The sequence below is a fragment of the Colobus angolensis genome, unplaced genomic scaffold (genome assembly GCF_000951035.1).
Source record: "Colobus angolensis palliatus isolate OR3802 unplaced genomic scaffold, Cang.pa_1.0 Scaffold69, whole genome shotgun sequence".
Lineage (NCBI taxonomy): Eukaryota > Metazoa > Chordata > Mammalia > Primates > Cercopithecidae > Colobus > Colobus angolensis.
The window spans coordinates 9,450,770-9,471,549 of record NW_012120598.1 but is presented as its reverse complement, the minus strand read 5'-3'; the positions used below and the strand labels follow the sequence as shown (position 1 = coordinate 9,471,549).

The window sequence follows — 20,780 nt, the reverse complement described above, 5'->3', positions numbered from 1 at the left end:
TAGTTCCAGCTACTTGGGAGGCTGAGGTGGGAGGATCACTTGAGCCTGGGAGTTGGATGCTACAGTGAGCCATGATGGTGCCACTGCACTCCAGCTTCAGTGATAGAGACCCTGCCTCAAAAAAAAATTAAAAATTAAAAAATAAACTAAATAAGAAATTGTATTTTATCTCAGGGAGGCATTATATATGACTTTTGTATATGAATATATATGACCTCTATATGTGAATATATATATATATGTAATCAATTTATTTGAGAATACCTCTGCAACCTATATTCCTAATTTATCATAACATGTACCACTCCTGTAGAGGAGCAGAACTGTTTGCTGTTTATCCAAAATATTTTGCCCAAAACCTGATTTGCTTATTTTGAATAGTAGACTTTAAAAAAAAAAAAAGTCTACTGTTTCTGAAATTAAAAGTGCTCTGTAAACACTTTTCTCTCTCTCTCTCTCTCTCTCTCTCTCTTTTTTTTTAACATTATGGTATTCGACATGCCCTTAGACTTCTTCCTCTTTCCCTGAAGTCAGATCAGTTTGTTGTGATAATGCGTGCTGTGGCAAAAAGAATGAATTATGGAAACAGATCTGCATTAGAATCCTATGATCTTGAGCAAGACACATACTTCTGAAACTTGTTTTCTCATCAGTAGATAACAATGACACCAATCTTGCAGGGATAGTATAAAGCTTAAATAGAAAACATTTGTCAAACATCTAACATAATTCACATCACGACATATCATATCACTTCAAAATTTGGTTACACCACATTATATACTTATTTTTGAAATTGTGGCCACAAGGTATATGGGTTTTCTAAAGTTCTGCCATTGAACCTTTTTCACCCTATGTATTTTATTTCTGTGGAAAATTTCATCCACACTCATGTTTATAAATATTATTTTATTATGAGGCTATCCATAATCATTCTGCTTTTTTGATCCAGATACATCTTTCTCTTCCTCACTACCTGCTTAGTCTCTGCTCTCTTTCCTCTACTTTATGTCTGTTCTCTACCCTTTTCTCAAAATATCCTCTTAATGTATATATTTTACCTTAACAGAGTCTAAAATTATCAATGAATATTCATTGCTACCCAAAAGACTAAAAGTCAGATAAATAACTTTTATATATGAATATATGATATATATGACCTTTATATATGAATATATATATTTTTTCAATTTATTTGAGAATACGTCTGCAACCTATATTCCTAATTTATCATAACATGTACCTCTCCTGTAGAGGAGCAGAACTGTTTGTTGTTTATCCAAAATATTTTGCCCAAAACCTGATTTGCTTATTTTAAATAGCAGACTTTAAAAAAACAGTCTACTCTTTCTGAAATTAAATCCATTATTCAAAGACGAATTCTGATTTTACCCTATAACTAAAGTTATTAAAGCTCCTTCTAAAGAGAATGGTGTCTTCCCTTATACATGTTTGCTTCTTAAATACTCTGTTGATTACTTGTGTGGATTATTATTATCATTTTCCTTTTGTTTTATGCAACACACATATACGCATAATCATTTAGCACTCTTAGTCCTCATACTATTTACTAAACTGCCTTATTAAATGTCAAATTGTGTTGAATCACCTTTACATAATTTCTTACATGATTTTTATTCTATAAATATAAAATTTAATTAGGAAATTTCTAGAATCACAAAAATATCCATGCAATAACAACAGATTCAATAGCATTTAGTATTTTTAAGAAATTTACTCTTATTTTTCAGATGTTTTCATTTTGTATCTGTGAGAACCATTATACATAATCAATACTATGCTTTAAAACTCATTACTATCTAGTTATATTCTCTATAATAAAGTATTTCTTTTCTGGTGTGTCACAAAGCTCATGATTTCAGGTTATATAAAGGAAATGGTGAATAAATTGCAAGGAAAATATTACCCTTCTTTCTTTCAAGCTAAATCTGCATATTTCCATTCAGTAATCGCCAACATAGAGAGTGCCAGTATTAGATTTTGTGAGCCATGCAGTGCCCTTAAGAATTTATAAAACAGGGAAACATAAAGTTTGAGTGAGTGCACCATGCTGTGTTATGTGATATATAGCAGATTTTGTCAGTACTGTGGAAGCAGCCTTGCTCTGAAAGTTCTTTTCCAACTAGAGTTTGATTGAAGCACACGACTGAAAGAGAAAACAGTTACATTAATAAAATTCAGAAGTCAATGCTTTATCTCAAAGCATTGCCGAACTGCATACAATATAAACAGAGATAAAGTGACATGCCTAAGACGAATAAAACATCATCTAAAAACAGAAAATAAAGCAGAAAACGCATTTGCAATCATCACATTTCAAACACAATTGGAGAGGCCTGAAAGATAGTCCATATGAAAGAGAAAGCAGTGCAGGACAAGGTGTGGAGTGGGAGGCCCAGGGCTCTCTGGAACATTTATTATCATTGTAGAGCTCAGAAAGTATTTTTCTTATGAAGCCACTGACACTCGGTTTTCAATCCAGCCATAGAAATGTGCAGCAGTTTGAGAGTCAGCACAGAATGTTAAAGACAAAATTTTCCCCCATGGGTGTTATCAAATACTACAAAGTCTTTAAGACTTGAAAGTGTTTTACATTTCCACACTTCTGTGAATAAGAAAGAAATTTCTGCAAGAAAGAAAAGCAATTTTGTTTGCTGTGAGAGTTAGTGAATGGCCCTCCAGTGTGCTTCAGATGTTACTGTATTTCCACTGTGCTTAAGATGTCTTTGTTTTATCCTAAATATACAGAATATTTAAAGATAATCCAGGTAGAATATAAGCAAATATGTAGGTGCTATTCTTTTATCTATAGCTTGTACTTTCAAATAGCTATACTTCACCAATGAATTGTTTTAAATAATTTTTTGTACGAAATACTTGTAATCATTGCAGAAGCACATAAAATATGCATTAAATATGTTTTTAGAGGTAATATAAAACTTTACCTCTAAATTTCACACAAAAGTTCTCGTTTTATATTATGTACATTCATTGAATCCTAAATAAAATTAATATAAAGAGGATATTATCTATACAGTGGCAATATTTACTAAAGTTTTGTTTGTAATATATGATTAGCAGACAAAGACTGAACCTGAACAGATGCCCTTATCTTAGGAAGCCTATTGTAAAATTAATAGATTTTAATGTTATATGTAGAACCATTGTCCATAGCATTCCTCTTAGCAATTGTAAAACCATTAAAACCAGTGATGAAATAGAAAAGATCGTTGCATATTACCTTAAAAATTATCAACTATAAAAGAAAAATAAGAACTCTGCTTCATTATATGTTAGAATGGCATGTATGAAATGTTGGCTCCTTTCCAAATCATACAAAATAATTTACAGTTTCTGGAGAGGACTTAAAATTACCCCCATAAAAGACGTGGAATCAACCCACATGCCCATCAACAATAGACTGAAGAAAACGTGGTACATATAAACCGTAGAATACTATGCAGCCATGAAAAGGAATGTGTTCATGTCCTTTACAGGGGCCTGGATGAAGCTGGAAACCATTATCCTCAGCAAACTAACACAGGAACTGAAAGCCAAACAACACATGTTCTCACTTAAAAGTGGGAGCTGAACAATGAGAACACATTGACACAGGATGGGGAACAACACACTCGGGGGCTTGTCAGGGGGTCAGGGAGAGAGAATATTAGGAAAGATAGCAAATACAAATACATGCTGGGCTTAATACCCAGGTAATGGGTTGACAGGTGCAGCAAACCACCATGGCACATGTTTATCCATGTAACAAACCTGCATGTCCTGCACATGTACCCCAGATCTAAAAAAATACAAAAAAAAAAAAAATCAAGTACCCAACATATATTGTTTATTTTGAAGGTGATGAAATTTGCATATAAGGCAGTTTGTAGAATTTCTCCAAGCTCACAGCATGAATTAATGTCATAGCTATATCTCAGTGTGTTAATTAAATGGTGCTATTACAGGGGTCAGAATATGTATGCGTATTTTATCACTAGTACTAGATATAAACCTGTTTATTTTATTTAAATTTCAGTTTTTTATTCTATTTAATATCTTAATCTTTACTCATAAATTTCACCTAAAATTAAAGTTGTAAAATATGCAGCAAATTAAAATTAAATTGAATTTCCAGAAATCACAGCATGTAGTAATATTCCAAAATTGATTTGAAATGAGGCCAACACACCAAAGAATTAATGAACATACTCATCTATTATCATACATGGTAATATCTAAATTGTTCTACCAAAAAGAAACATGCGTTTGTATGTTTATCACAGCACTACTCACAATAGCAAAGACATGGGATCAGCCTAGGTGGCTATTGATAGTGGTGGTGCAAACACACCATGGAATAGTAGGCCACCATAAAAAGAATGAAATCATGTCCTTTGTGGCAATGTGGATGCAGCTGGAGGCCATTTTCGTAAGCAAATTAACGCAGAAACAGAAAACCAAATGCTACATGTTCTCACTCATAAGTAAGATATAAACAGTTAGCACACACAGACACAAAGATGGGAACAGTAGACATGGGGATTTCAAAAGCGGGGAGGGAAGAAGGGAGGCAAAGGATGAAAAACTACCTATCGGGTGCTATGTGCAGTACTGGGACGACAGGATTATTAGAAGCACAAACCTCAGCATCCTACAAAATACCCATATAACAAACCTGCCCCAAATTCAAAATTAAAATAATAAAAAAATACTGTAGTTTTGGATTTCAGAATAGGCAACATAAAGGGAAACAGAAACAAATGTATGTGAGCTACGTTAATATTGATTACCTCAGATTTAATTTTGAGTAAACACAACTTAGAATAACACTTAGAAATCCCTGATAGAGTTTTCACTGCAACGACTAAAGGAGAAGATAGTATTTGAATTTTAGCAAGGCAGTTTTGTTGCACTAAATGCCACAATGCCTATTCTGTTTATTTCAGAACTAAAAATATATAAAATACTACCAAACTTTAAAAGTAGCAAGAAAGCCAAATGCCCTGATAAGGTCATAGTTGATTTGCCTTGAACCATCTGAAGATGTCTGTATCTGTGATTGTTACTCACAAAGGACAGCCTGCTTACAGTCAAAGGCTGTATTAGTAGTGAAGAGTAACAAACAGTAGAGCTTTTGGAATTCTGTGCAATATAGTTCAATCAGTTTAGAAACAGAGCTCTTACAATTCACACACTGTCCGTCTTCACCTAGGAACAACACAAGGATACTTTAACATTAGAACGCGTATTAATACACTTGATCACCTTAATAGATCAAAGGAGGAAAAATATGCATATGATTATCGAAGTTGATGGAAGAAGAGAAAGAATTTAAAACTCATGTATAATAAGAACTATTAGCAAGTTGGGAATAATAAATAATCTTACTCCGATAAATTCTATGAAGAGCCTATGGCACATATAATTAATGGAGAAATTTAGTTCACATCATCTTTGAAGTAAGGCATAAGACAATGTTTCTGCAAACAAGTACTCTGTTGAACATAGATGTAAAGATATTAATAAGTGCCATAGTGAAATAGTAATAAGTAAATAAATAATTTAAAAGGACTGGAAAAGAAAAATAATGCTATTGTTGCAGATTATATAACTGATGACAGTAAATCAAGAGAATCTACAGGAAAACTATTAAGGTCCATTAATATGTTCACCTAGATCACTGAATCTACATCTCATATAAAGAAAAGGTAGTTACTATAAAAACGTAAAAGAAGATATTTAAGTTCAAATAAAAAGATACTTTTTAGAGTTGTAAATATAAGTCATGTAGAAGTAAAGTTAAAAATAATGTACAAGTGCTTTGTAGAGATATAGAAAACATAGTCAAAACCCCAAGAATCTAAATAATAACAAGATATGTTTATTGTTAGAAAGATGAAACATAATGGTGAATAATTTAATAAAATAATATGCAAATCTAATGCAGTTCCGAACAGCATTTCATAGTTTTTCATAGAACATGAGCTTCTGAATTGAAAATGAATTTGGAAATGTAAATGTTGATGAATAGCAAAGATTATTTTGAAGAATAAAACATAGTGGTTTATTTCTCTAGTAGATATGTCTAAATAAAAGATGTATTAATTTGTTGTTGGCATTTTAAATTATGGAGAAATCATTCAATTAATAACTTGTAGAAAATTGGCTATCTGAATGGAAAAAATTGAGTTATATCCCTATCTCATCCTACAAGTTAGAAAAGAAGTCTTTCCAAATTAAAGAGCTTTTCTGAGTAGCACAATTTTAAAACTTAGATATATGTAAGTGATTTTTTATGATTTTTAGGTAAGGGAAACAAGATAAATAATACAACTAATGACTTTTAATGAATTTGATTTCATAAAATTTAAAAATTCCTGTGAGATGAGAAAAATCATAAAAGCTCAGAGTGAAGGTGAATCACAGATATGGAGTGGACAATCCAACCCATGCCAATGATAAAGGGTTAGAAAGATTTGCGTCAGTGACAAAAGAACAGTAATCTCATGGAAAATTGCTAAAGAAAGTCAACAGAGAATTTATAGAAAATGAAAACTGAGTGGCCAATTATTGTCTCACTAGTAATCAGGCAAATACTTATTTTAACAAAGACATTGGTAAAAAGATAAGTCTAATAGCATCAGGGGCTGTCAGATTAATACATGATTAATGGAAATAGAAAGTCATACAATTTATTAAGTTCAGAAAATTAAAGTTTACAATCATGATACATCAGCAGTTTTCTGGCTGATACCTAGTCTGCAGAAACTCTTGAATATATAATTTGTATTGTTTGTCATTGCAATGATTTTAATCACAGAAAAGTAAAACCAACATAAGTACGTTTCTGTTAGAGAAGAGACAAATAAACTACAATTTATTCCCACAATGAAATAGTATATACTGATGAAGAGGAATGAAGTACCTCTTCATGAGTAATGATGAAAACAAAAATTGAAAACATTGAGAGAAGTACTCAAATATAAAATATTTCAAAATTTTACGTTAAAAAGGATACAGTTCATGTAAAACTTTAAAACACAGAAATGATGTTTTGTGTGTTTAGATTGCATATATGTAGCCTAAAGATAAAACTCTTCGTAGGAACCATCAATATTACTTTGGAGATAGTATTTACACCTGGGAGGGAAGACAGGAGAAGGGATGGCAGTTGGATATTAGCCATATCTGCTGCAACTTTTAACACTTTGTTTAGCAAATAAAAATACAGACAAACTATGGCAAAACATATCTTAACACTGGGTCATAATTTTTGTTACATTTTTATTTCGTGTTTTTCTTCATGTTTGCATTTATTGTTTTTAAACATTAAGCAAGTAATTTCTAAATTATATTTAAAGTTATTTTGTGTAAACATATGATGTTAAGTTACTCTTTTGTGTATTTCAAAATGTATGTGTGCGTGTTCTTGTGAAATGGCTTTAGATTAATAATAATGGTGGACATTTTCTTCTTCAATTATTTTCTCTACCTTTTGTTGCCCACAAAACACATTGAACTTGCTTGGAGATGTTAATGTGGTATTTGAGGGGATTTTAAATTATCAAAATAATTTAAAAGTAATAAAATATACCTAAATGTATTATCAAATGCCTGTCACTTTAATATCTTAATAACCTATATTTGATTTGCTGCATTGCTTGCAATAGAGCATTGTAAATATAAAGTTATAGACACATTTCTCATTTACATGCTGTTGACTTTGTTCATGTCAAAATTATATTTGAAATATATGGAAAACAACAAAATATGATAATATCTTTAATAAGATAACACTTTTACTAAAAACTCATATCTTAGGCATTATAGTATTAATATTTTCTATTGGTTTCTTTGTGTTGTGGACATTTGCAAATACTTTGCATACATACATTTATTTAATATTCATGCACCCGATGGTTCAGCTCTTATTAGAAGAGACACATAGAGTCAAGAATGTCAAGGAAGTTGCCCAAAGTTGCATAGCCGGGAAGTGGTACATCTGGCAATTGCGTTCTAATAGTTATCTTCCGGATTAAGTGCTTATTTCATTATCTCATTCTGCCTATGAGTCTCTTTTGTTCATACCATATTGTATGCGAATCTAGTCCCTAACTAGTTCAATAAGTACTTAGTGAATCCATTCTTGTATCAGTTATTGTTCTTGGGCTGGTAGTATGGAAGCGATAAGGATTTTTCATGAACCAAAAATATATTAGCCATACATATTTTAAGACATATTTTAAGCTTCTCTGAACTATAAATTGGTCAGTGTTTTGGAGATTACATTAAGCCTTGTATAAAATCAATAAAAATATCTTATAAAATTATTAAAATATATGCACAAGAACTGTTCTAACAGATTTATATTTATTTGAGAGAAACACACACAAGTAAGAGGTAATTATTATTATTCTCATTTTAGCAATGAGTAATCTTAGGCACATAAATTGTATGGACTTTGTCTAAATTCTCATAGTCATGAGGTGCCTGAGCTGGGTGATTAGTCTCTGTCAGTAGTCATGAAATGATGAAATGCTATTTGTTGCAAAAAGAAAAAAATTAGAAAATACATTATTTTTAGTTATTTTAATTACTCTATAATGTATTAAAAAATTGAAAGAAGCAACCATTATTCTATATTTATCTCATGCATATTTATTGTATATTTATCTCATCCTTATTCTTCTAAGTTTTTAAAAAAATCATTGTCTCACTTTTTTTTGAGATCATGATGATAAAAGGTAATTTCAGATTTGTTTGATTTTAATGTCTTGTATAAAACATAAAAATTGGCCATGCTGTCTATTCCCAAAATATTTATTTTGTTTCCATTATGTGATTTTACTGGACCATGTATTCCAAGCCTGAGGCCCAAAGATACTAAAGCACTCCTTTTCAATCACAATGTGCTTTCATCCTATAAGTACAAATATTATTCTGTGATGTTTCTTCTCTCCTCTCTATCCCCTCTCTTTCCCACTCTCATCTCACCATGATGAAAAATATCAAATCTGTCTTATTCATCTTTGTAAATTGTTTTGCTGTCAGTAGGGTGCTTAGCCATAATCTATTTTTAAGAATTGTGTCAAAATTTAATCATGTTGCCCTCCAAAATGTTCTCAGGTGATGTTAGAACCAGAAAATGGGAAAATCACACTTTCATGAGTGTTCTGTTTAAGGGCTTATAATTTAAGCACAAAAATATTGCATAAAATATACTTCAGTCTTGGTTCATTAACAACACTTCTGGTAATACCTATGGAGTTCCGAACCATGGACAGAGTATGCTTTCCTACCTTCTGCCCATAGTTGTAGATGACTGGAATATTTTATTATAGAAAGTGATATGAGAGATATGCAGACACAATTTGGGAAATTACAACATATTTCTGAGGACATTACTCCAGTGTATGCTGGATGTCAAATTTTGAAAATTTAAAAATTTGCGAAAATTAACAGGCAATTTCTGGCAAGATGAGTGATTGAGAATTCATTATTGCTAAAACCCTAGAAGTGATATATTGATGTTCACTAAGAAAATTTGAAAGTACAATGCCAAAAGTACCTAGTTGCCTAACTCTTGAAGCTATAGAGCTGATTTAGTAGATGAGGGAGCAGTAAATTTAGCAGAACTTTTCATAAAACAGAGATGTGCATGGAACATCCAAAATATTACCTAATAAATTGAACTTCTCTGGGATTTATATGGCAGTTATCCCTTTTATAATTTAATGGGCAAAGTTCTGACAAAAAACTTACAGGAATATATGTATCATTCTCATGTACTTCCTGGGAAAACAGTGTAAGATTTTCACTTTTGGAAAAAGACACAGAATATAAAATTAAATATAACTGCCAAAAGACTTGGCTTATTATAAGTATAATTTTTTACTATATAATTAATGCATATAATTATGGGCAACTGCTAATGACTCTATGTATTAAACTATGTTTCAAGGACAGTTTTAATAGTTTAATAATTGTTAGAAATTTTTAAGAGGCAAAATATAGGAGAGTTTATTTAATATATCTTGGTTCTAAAATCTTGAAAAAATTTCCACTGGAGTAAATATTATACAGAATAATTTTGTTCGATTTGAGGGGAACTCATAATGAGATATTATTTATGGATATTATGTAGGTCATACTGTTTCCAACCACACACATCTTACGTTAATGTGTCATTTTCTCATCTATTGAGGTCTGAGATTTCCAAACAACTGATGGATATCTCTTTAAATATAAAACCTTATTTGTGTATATAATTACCACTTTACATAATTATTTTACATTCATTTTGTATGTTTTCTGCCTACATACACAGCATATGCTCAACACAATGGCTTTTCTTGATGAAATTTTACCATTATGAAAGCCAGCTTTCTTAATTGTAATATATTTTCCTCAGTCGTGTCAGTTGTTTAGCTCCTAACTCAGAAGCACCCCTTCACATATTCACCTCACTCTTAAAGATAATTTTAAATCGTTTCTCCCCAGTTATCTTGCAGGAAGGGTGAGGTCTGATGATGCTTGATTCATAGAGAGGATCGTAAGGAGCTTTCTGATGGTTGAGGGCTCTAGACACCTTTCACCCAAATAATGCTGGAGTTACTTACATTTTTACCAGTTATGTATGTTTGCATTTTTGTTATACTCAAATTATATGAAGAAAATGTAAACAAATAATTTTTGAAGAACACATAAATAGATACACATTCATATATAAATTACCAATAAAAAACAGATTACTGACTTGTGAAAACTTGTTACGTTAATATTAACAATTCTATTTATAAAAGCACTGAATTAAATTTTGTTTTAGGTTTTAGAGGAATCAGTTAATAATCACTGTTGAGTTTCAATTGTACAGCTGTATCTGAATATTGCTTGAGTTGCCACTTGATGGCAGTCGTGTCTTTGGCATCAAAAGGGCAGTTTGCTTCTCTTCTGGTAAATAGGATTTAGAGTATTTAAAAATACAGTCAATGATCTTAGGAAAATTTAACTTGTTATGGGAAAAATAACATCCACTAATAGGACTAACTTTTGCTCTATACGTAAACATATATTTCATGCATGATTTTTAATTATGTGTAGACATTATTAGAAAAAGTTTTCAAAGTATTTTAGCTTTTAGAATTATTTTCTGGTGGAATCCCAACATTGCTTTAGTTTTATATGCCATCCTTTCTATCAGTGTCATAAACTGTAGGAGCAACTCACCCATGTTCTGTATTTGACCAAGAATTTAAAAAATTCCAAAGTCTTTTGACATATTTAATTACAAAATGGTTTCCAGATGTTGTTTCTTGAAGACCTGAAAATTTCCATAGTCTTAAAATTATGGGTATTTTGCAGAAAATTTCTGTATTTCTACTTTTCCTTTGAGGTAGAAGGACTTAGTTGCTTTTCCTGAAATGTTAACTAATTTTCTTATTTTGCACTTTTACTTTTTTAAAAAATTATCAGTTAAGTTTGAGAGGTAGTTGTTGGTTTTGTTCTGTGACTTCTTTCTATGTTAAGTTTTTGTTTTCCACTTAACAGAAGAAAGAAGATTGATAAAACATTGGCAAGTTCTTCTTTCTTTGTTTTGTTTTGCTTTTAGTTCCGTCTCCCTCTCCAAGACACATTCTTCACAATCAGGACGAAAGCTGACTTTTTTACCTTGGAAATGTCCTATGGCTAGCTGCATTAAAAAGATGTTCAACCGGCCGGGCGCGGTGGCTCAAGCCTGTAATCCCAGCACTTTGGGAGGCCGAGACCGGCGGATCACGAGGTCAGGAGATCGAGACCATCCTGGCTAACATGGTGAAACCCCGTCTCTACTAAAAAATACAAAAAACTAGCCGGGCGAGGTGGCAGACGCCTGTAGTCCCAGCTACTCGGGAGGCTGAGGCAGGAGAATGGCGTAAACCCGGGAGGCGGAGCTTGCAGTGAGCTGAGATCTGGCCACTGCACTCCAGCCCGGGAGACAGAGCGAGACTCCGTCTCAAAAAAAAAAAAAAAAAAAAAAAAAAGATGTTCAACCATTCTTCTGTTTCCCATAAAGCTCCAACTTTTACATTTTTCTCAGTTTATGTCATTTAAACTGGAGTTCCCTTACTGATGACCTCTCATAGTATGTGATTTCTTTTCTTTATTTTAATAGTCAAAAACACATGTTTCTTAACTCTTTAGAAGCAATAGAGTATTTTTAATTTGACATGCCATTTTCTCTTCATGTTGACATTTTAATCAAATTAATTATTGAAATGATCAGCTCATAAGATACTACAAAATTTGTATTGTTTAGATAGAAATAATCATATTAAATATTGATTGCTGTCTGGACAATGGTATTGAATGCACTTAAATTTCAAAAATTGTTTTAAGGTATATTGTGAGTGCAAATGATGTTTTGGCATTACCCACTATGGATACAAATAACATGTAAAACACAATAAGTTGTATGTCAGCAACCTCTAAAAATGCTGAAATTCAATAACATGTTTCCCCACGGAAGTAGTAGTTTGGGTCATAATACAGTTTCTCTTTGCTATCTAAGAGTATCAATAAAAATTACCATTTTTTTCTTTGGTATTAGAATAGAAGTAATAGAGTGAAATCTGGTGATATTACCATATACCATTATCAATAGAAATAACTAATTTTTGAAAGAAGTTATACTTTTTATGTAGTGTGTGATGGAGAGTCCATTTATCAGTAGGTATATACAGTACTCTATTTAAAGAGCATATAAAAGTTCATAATTTTTACATGTTGCCAATTGTCATATGCTCCGATGACAAAGAGTGTATTTAAAATACTCATAGACATTTTACTAATATTAGTTTCAGGAAAATTTACTAATATTGGATTGCCACTCAAGTGAAATGTGTGGGGGATAGTTCTGCACTATTTTGTATGTCCATTCATTAACAATCTACAATGCACTAGAGCAGCACCTTGCCCTGGAAGTACTCTAGTTAATGCAGGAGTAAAATAGGACCCCTTCGCTATCAAAAAAAGAAAAAAGTAATAAATAAATGGATAAATATGTACAATGCTAGGAAAAATACAAGACACTGTGTGAGCACATAATAGATGCATCTTGCTTAGTTTAATGACAGGATCAGTAAGACTCCTTGTAAGAATATATATTAAATATACACTTACATTTTATTTAAATGGGAATATGTATAAGAAAGAATTTAAATTAACTTAGAATGTGTATGAACTCTTTTCTTAAGAGAGTGTTGAAGTATTGATTTATTTCCAAAGAAACATTTTCTGTGTTAAAGTGCTCAGAGAAAAAAAGTGCTGATTTTCAATTTTATAATAACTTTATTTAGTGAAGACATTTCTCATTTGCACATTATCCGTGGTGTGAATCATACATGCAGTTGTTTTCCTGGCATTAATGACCTCTTAACCCAAGCTTTTCCTATAAGTTAATGAGTGTCTGGAGTAGAGGGAGCTTTTAAGCAGAGCAGAGGACCCTTGATCCATATGATCATTACCTTACGAGAAATGCCTGACCAACAGGTCATTATTGCTGTTACTGTGCTGAGAATTTAAATGAATGATGAATAAATTGTTCAGTAGATTCTTTTTCAATTCAAGTAGATATTTAGTAATAAGCAAATTGCAGCTAAGGGTATTTTAATTCCATCTTTACTTTTATAGTGCCTACTTTTATAATGGCATAATGTCTGCTATAATATTTTCCAGTTTTAAAAGTGAAACACTGTAGCAAAATAGTTTTGAAGTTATTTCCACATATCCATCAGGCAAGTCAGAATAGGGCGTGGAATTCAATTATTTAAGCACGTTTTGTCTTAGGTAATGTTATGGCAGGTACACAGTTAAAACATTTTTAAAAATTGGGGAGAGAATTTAACATGAATTTTAACATGCTTTAGTAAGAAAGATTTTTTTTAAAAGCTTCATATCTTTGCTTTTTTAAATCAATTCCATTTTTTATAAGAACTGAATGAAATGTGTTACATTTTATATTGAAGCTTTTGGCAAGGAAGAAGTACTTGGGATTGAAATGTTACAGGAACTTTGCAGGGAAATTTAAGAAATAGTTTTATTCATTGCTTCTCTGATTAAATAATATCAAATTTATTTGTTATGTATGTAAATTAATGTGACCAGCACTTGAAAAAATATATAAGTAGGTAAACCTAATCCACTTCATTTTCTCAATTCATTGTATTAAATTGATTAATCATAAAATTCCCCAGAAATACCTAAAATTATAAGCGGAAAATGCTATAGTTCAAGTAGTCAATCTATCCTCAAATCAGTTAGGACCCTTTGTATTGAATATAACAGAAAATTGAAATAAAAATTTCAATTTGATTTATATAGTGAACAGAATTACTTGACTCATCTAACTGAAATGCATACAGGTTGTAGATGAAACTTTATCTAACACCTTAAACTCAGCAGAAAATTTGCTCCTCCATCTGTGCACTATTGTTGACTAATACCCTGAACTCAGATCTCAGCTTATGGGTCAATGCCACTAAAGACTCATCCTCAACCCCTGTCTTTACTGAAATAGATCAAGGCCCCTTGTTATATGTCCTCATAGAACCATCGATTGTCACTCTTACTTATTATTAGTGGTAATATAGTCATTACATTTCATTACTGATTATTTCCTTGGTTGGCATATCATAGGCATGTAATGTGTACTTATTGAGTTAATGAATGCTTGAATGAAGTCAAGCATTCATTACCATTCTTAACCCATAGAACGACCAGGGACATAAATATCCTGAATAGTGTTCCTCTCTCTTCACCTTGTTTAGTGTTTGTCATTGCATCTCTGATGAAATTTTACCCTCTATGAAACTTCCTTGATTATGCAAGCAATAAATAAATAAATAAATAAATAAATAAAGCACTTCCTATCTAGGAAATCCCAAGAAGATGTTATCTCTCTCTTTTGATATTGATCACAATCGTAAATGTAATACAGTAATTTCTGCTAAATTACAGTTTGGAGAACAAATATTATGTCATTTTTCCTTCTATTCTCCATGGTGGAGAATTCATTGATATCACAATCATCAATAAATATTTTTAAGTCAATAAATAAATGAAAGTTATGTAATACCTTCTATTGGGTGATTTGGTTGTTTTAACTGTTTTAAAGTATCAGCTTTTTTTTTTCAAATGTGAAAGTAATTTTATTGTGATTTGTGCAGTTAGTGGTCTGCAAAAATGTATTTAATCAACTTTGTACAAATTAAAACATAAAAGACTAGCTTCTTTTAAAATAATTATCCCCTAATAAATAACAAATACATTTTCATTACTTAATAGTCTCCAAATATCCATTCGTAAATAAAGTGAGATAAACTCGGGTCTTTTTATGATGCCTAGTATTTAATAAACTTTTAGATACTCATTAGGTAACTTTATAGTTCCTCTTTCCCATGAGATAGATTCTTGGAGAAATCAGTAGATATGTAGGATCTAAATAATGAAGATTTAGCTACACAATATAGGTAGTTACTAAACCCAATGAGATGTAAAATGAAAATGATGCTCCATGTTTTCCACACTGGTCCCCTTAAAAATATTTTTCAGGTTTTAATATCTAAAGAGTATGTATAGCTGTAACAGTGAAGATGTGTATTTTGATAAATGAAAGAAAACTATTTCCAAGGTAATCTATGCTGTATATTTACATTTATTCTTAATAATTTTACCTTCCTTTAGGAACATTGGTAATTTATTTATTTTACCTTCCTTTGGGAACATTGGCAATTTCTTTATAACAATTAAAGCATGAACACAGAGTTCTGATAAAATAAGTATTTTTATAAACTAGTGAAAGGCCATTGGTTCCTACTTTTGTAGGCATTTTCAAAATAAAATCTATTAATCTTGGGGGCTTTGGATTTAAGTTTATGATACTGCAGTAATTATAAAACTCTTTATTCGGGATTGTTTTCCACAGCATCTCAAAGGACATATCAATAAACTTATAAGGTCCTTACAGGTTCAAGCAATAGGCAGTAGTCACAGAGGTCACTCTGTACGTGTGTGTGTGTGGCGTGGGGGGTGCATACACACGTATGCATTTTACAAATAAAATTTGGAGTCTTCATGCTTTCCCTAATGTCCACAGTATCACTAGGAACAAAATAATCTTTAAGCACTTTGGCAGAGTTGGACGTTTAGGATAGAAAACTAGAGTTATGTCGACAATAGTGTTTCATTACAATTCCTTGTCGCATTTGTCTATTTTCAACATTTTTCTGTCTTTCTATTTTCCTTAGGGCCAAACCTGCTAACCTTAGACTTCTGCTCATTATTTATGTTTTTATCCCTGCTCTCTCTGCTTTTCAGATCATTAATTACTGATTGATATTTAATCCTATTTCTGGAGGCACGTGGCTGGTATTTTCACAAGAATAAACAGAAAGAATACAACTATAATGGGCATGACTACCTAATTCCATAATCCTTTCATTAGTCAGGCATCCCATTTAGTAGAGTATTTAATCCTGCAGAGAGCCCTGAGAAATCAGCTCATATTGTCACTGTGTTTTCAAATTTTTTAAGGTTCCATATCATTGCATCTTCTAAGGAAAATTCTACCTAGCTACTTTCTGTAATTAGCTATATCAGTAGGTAAGATGGAACGTAAAACTCTGGGCATATTTAAATATTTTACAGCAAACGATAGTATAATTATGAACATTGTGAGTACTATTTTCTCTTTCTGGCATTTGAACTCAGAGATAATTTTTTTTTTTCTGTGAATTAGGAGGAAAAAGTGTTTCTTTAAATGATCTTTTAGCTTACCTTTCAGCCTCAAGATTATGTTTAAATAAAGGATTTATATCCTAGATTAAGGATTTCTATTTCGTTTTGTTTTTCCCTCTTATGAAAGCACATATTTTATTGGACTGCTGAAGGTTTACTGTTTTTCAAATTAACTTGAGACTTGTCTTTTCAGAAACTTTAAGTAAAGATAAATTCATTTTCCCATACAGCTATATTTCCTAATAAAGGGCATTAATGCAAAAAAAAAAAAATGAAAGGAAATTTCACAAATTATACAGTATAGTTATGGTTTCAATGGAATTTCTTAACCAATATTCATATTTAGCATTACTTGGTAGTTTTATACTTGTAAAATGCTGAATCGCATATACTAAAAAAAATGATACTTCCTATGAAGAATATTTCATTTCTTTGTTAAATTTTGTCCAGGGAATTGTAATTCTTTTTTTTTTTTTTTTGAGACGGCGTCTTGCTCTGTTGCCCAAGTTGGAGTCCAGTGGTACGATCTCCGCTCACTGCAAGCTCTGCCTTCCGGGTTCCCGCCATTCTTCTGCCTCAGCCTCCCGAGTAGCTGGGACTACAGGCACCCGCCACCACGCCCGGCTGTTTTTTTGTATTTTTAGTAGAGACGGAGTTTCACCATGTTGGCCAGGATGGTCTCGATCTCCTGACCTCATGATCCACCTGCCTTGGCCTCCCAAAGTGCTGGGATTACAGGAGTGAGCCACCATGCCTGGCCCTTAATCCTTAAAACCAAATCTCCCATCATCAAGGTAAATTTACAAAATAATAATAATATATATGTTTTTTGAGAATGAATCTCACTCTATTGCCCCAGCTAGGGTACAGGGGTGCCATCTCAGCTCACTGACACCTGTGTCTCCTGGGTTCAAGCAATTCTTTTGTCTCAGCCTCCCGAGTAGCTAGGATCACAGGTGCCCGCCACCACACCCAGCAATTTTTGTTTTATTTTTAGTAGAAATGAGGTTTTGTCATCTTGGCCGGGCTGGTTTCAAAATCTTGACCTCAGGTGATCCACCTGTCTCAGCCTCCCGAAGTGCTGGGATTACAGAGATGAGCCACCGTGCCCAGTCAAAACAATATTATTTATTTTAATTTGCCATAAGAACTTATTATTAGAACAAAAATTAAAAAGCTAGTTTGATTTACTTCATTGTTTTCATTTAAAATAATACATAAATTTATTTGCTTAGTCAAACAATATTTATCTAACATTATTCATTGGAAGTTTGACAGATTGTATTGCTTGATCTGGTGAATGAAAATGTATATTCTGTATATTCTGAACATGGAAATTACAGAATTCCAAATATATTATTACATACATATAAAACTCAGAAAACAGATAATGTGAAATCATAAACATGTTCATAACAGTGAACATTTTAGTTTTGAGGGGAAATTAAATTTAAAAATAGATGTTTATTTTTAATTAAATAGAATGTGGTGTGTCAATACTCTTTTTCTTCTTAATATTAGTATTTATTAACTTGGGCCTGCATCAGAGCACTTTTCAAAAGAGTTAAGTCATGTAAAAATAGAATCATTGGTCATTTCGGTAACAAACAGTAGAGTGATTCTCTTTCTTGTAAGTAATAAGTTGGCCATTTTCTACCGACGTAATCAACTAGAAGTTCAAAGAGTTGTTTACATCAATTTCCTGGGGTTGCATAATGGCAGCTCCTCAAATATGTATTAAAATACTGATAAAGGCTTCAATCACATGGCATAATCTTCTCAGAGCAATTCTCCTCAGTGGGTCATTATAGCAGATAATGGAAGCATTTGTAATCTCTAGTTACAATTGGATTAAATGAAATTAGATTCCCAATTTCCTTCATATAAGAATATTTCAAAATGTTGTCAGCATTTATTGAGCAATAAACAGGGGGTGGGGTTGACACTGTGCAAAGATACACAGAGCTCCCTCATCTCCTTTATCTTTGCCTCTAGAATGTTTATTCTTTAAATTAAACATTTATGCAAACAGCAAGTTCAGATGTTGGGTGAGCTCAATGCTAAAAGAGTTGGCCAGAAATTTTTCCCTGAGGCATTGGCAACCCATATTAAAATATATATAAAATGTTTCAATGTGGAAAGGGAGAGAGTCCTCCCGCCACAGCCCTCTTCAGGCAATGCTCATCCAAGTAGACATCTAGAGCAGAACATTTTAAAAGGGAAAATATGTGGTGGATGCAAGAGACAGGATGCAAGCAGTCTGATGCCCATCATCTATATGTAGGGTATGGCTCTTTGTAACCAGCAATGTTACAAAAACTTATCTCCCTTTAAAGATATTACTAGATATTATGGATAATGGTTCAATATTAGGGTGATATTAGTAAAAGTGGGCTTTCTATTGTTAAACATTGAATTTGAAGGTATTATATAGATCACCTAATTATTAAACCCTCCTTTAAAACTTTCAGGTGATGTGTTCCTGTACATGGAATTAGTGGCCATTCAGGAATAAATTCAGACACTGATTCCTAAATGGTAGATTTTTTTTTTCTCTGCTGTTAAAAGCACATTTTGTCATTAGTCAGTCTTTTCAAAAACTATTTTTGAAGACTATACCTGGAGGACAGGTAGACTTAAAAGGAAAATTCTCTAATATATAAAATATATACACCTTAAATAGAGGTGGACTAGCGTTTTAAAAATTAAGGTTGGGATTCTTTTAAATCTTGTGTCTATATTTATATAAATGCTAATTATGTTAGGTAACCTCAAGTATTTTTTTTTTCCTTCCAAAGGATACTTGACTCAGGAAAATCAATCTCTTTTTCTCTCTCTCTCTGTCTCTCTTCCCCTCTTTTTGTCTCCCTTCATGTTTCTGTCTCTTTTAAGCTTATACACACATACACAATATGACACCATCATCTACGAAATGGTATTATCACCTGTCTTCTGTTTCTTCTAGAAGATGTGTTTGAGCTAAACATGTATTTTTAGTGTTGCAAAGTGTCTCTACTGAAGAAATGTTAAAAGCAAGATTTAAACTAAAACGGTTTTAAAAGGGACTATGTCAAATGCCCAACAGATCTCTTTCAGACATTTATGGATTGTCCTGTATTCCCACTGGTGGTGGCATACATTCTTAAAACGTAATGTGCCAAAGCATACCATATTTTCTCAAAATTGTATAGAGTTTTAACTACTGAAACATTTGCATGCAAAAATATATTACATAATTTTGCTAAAATGCTAAAAAAAAAAGCAAAAAAAAAAAGCTACAATTTTGCGCAAATTCTTTCTGAGGAAAAAAAGATGGATTCTTACATAAGATTATTGGATATCCAGCCAACGGGAAGGCTACTTCAGTTTACTGTCTCTTTACCAGAGAGCCTTATGGTGGGGTGGAAAATACATATAACCCAGACTCTGGTTCTGGCTCCGTCATTAATTACCTACATTGTCTCTGGAGAAATCCCCTGACTTCTTTGAATGACAACTTATTCTTCTGTAAAATTTGAATTCCATAATAGTTTATTATTCTTATTTTTGTACCTACCATGTCATATTTTTCCCACATCAACCCCAGTGAGGTGAGTCTCCTTGTCACTTAAAATGACACTGTGACCTGGTTAAGTAAAAATAATTTCTTTAGGATTTATAGTGAATTTAGGCAAGCTACTCACCTTCTGTGTTTCAATTCTTAACTGAAAATAATGGAGATAATTATATATATATATATATATATATCTCACAGGATTTTGAGGATTAGTTAATATTTATAAAATGTTTAGAACGGTCTTTGGGACAAATAAATATTTCAATTAATATTGTTGATGGTGTTTTAACAGCATCATTATTGTTAGCATTATCATGTTACAGTTACAATTGCTTGGGCCTTATATGACAATATTATAGTGATTTGATGAAAGCAAACTATATATGGCATCTGAATGTGTCTTGAAGACTATAATATTTTACATATGTAA

General features: G+C 32.0%; 1 protein-coding gene and 1 long non-coding RNA gene across 4 annotated transcripts in view; one reads left to right on the top strand and one right to left on the bottom strand.

Moving 5' to 3' along the window:
* Window positions 1-20,780, top strand: part of NCAM2 (neural cell adhesion molecule 2) — a 552,904-nt gene that overhangs the window by 239,169 nt on the left and 292,955 nt on the right. The gene's annotated exons all lie outside the window — the stretch shown is intronic.
* On the bottom strand, window positions 1,727-5,230 carry LOC105500828. The gene is made up of 2 exons (XR_001000089.1): window positions 5,049-5,230; window positions 1,727-2,167 (listed from the first exon to the last, which is right to left on the bottom strand). It is a non-coding gene; the product is annotated as an uncharacterized LOC105500828 (long non-coding RNA).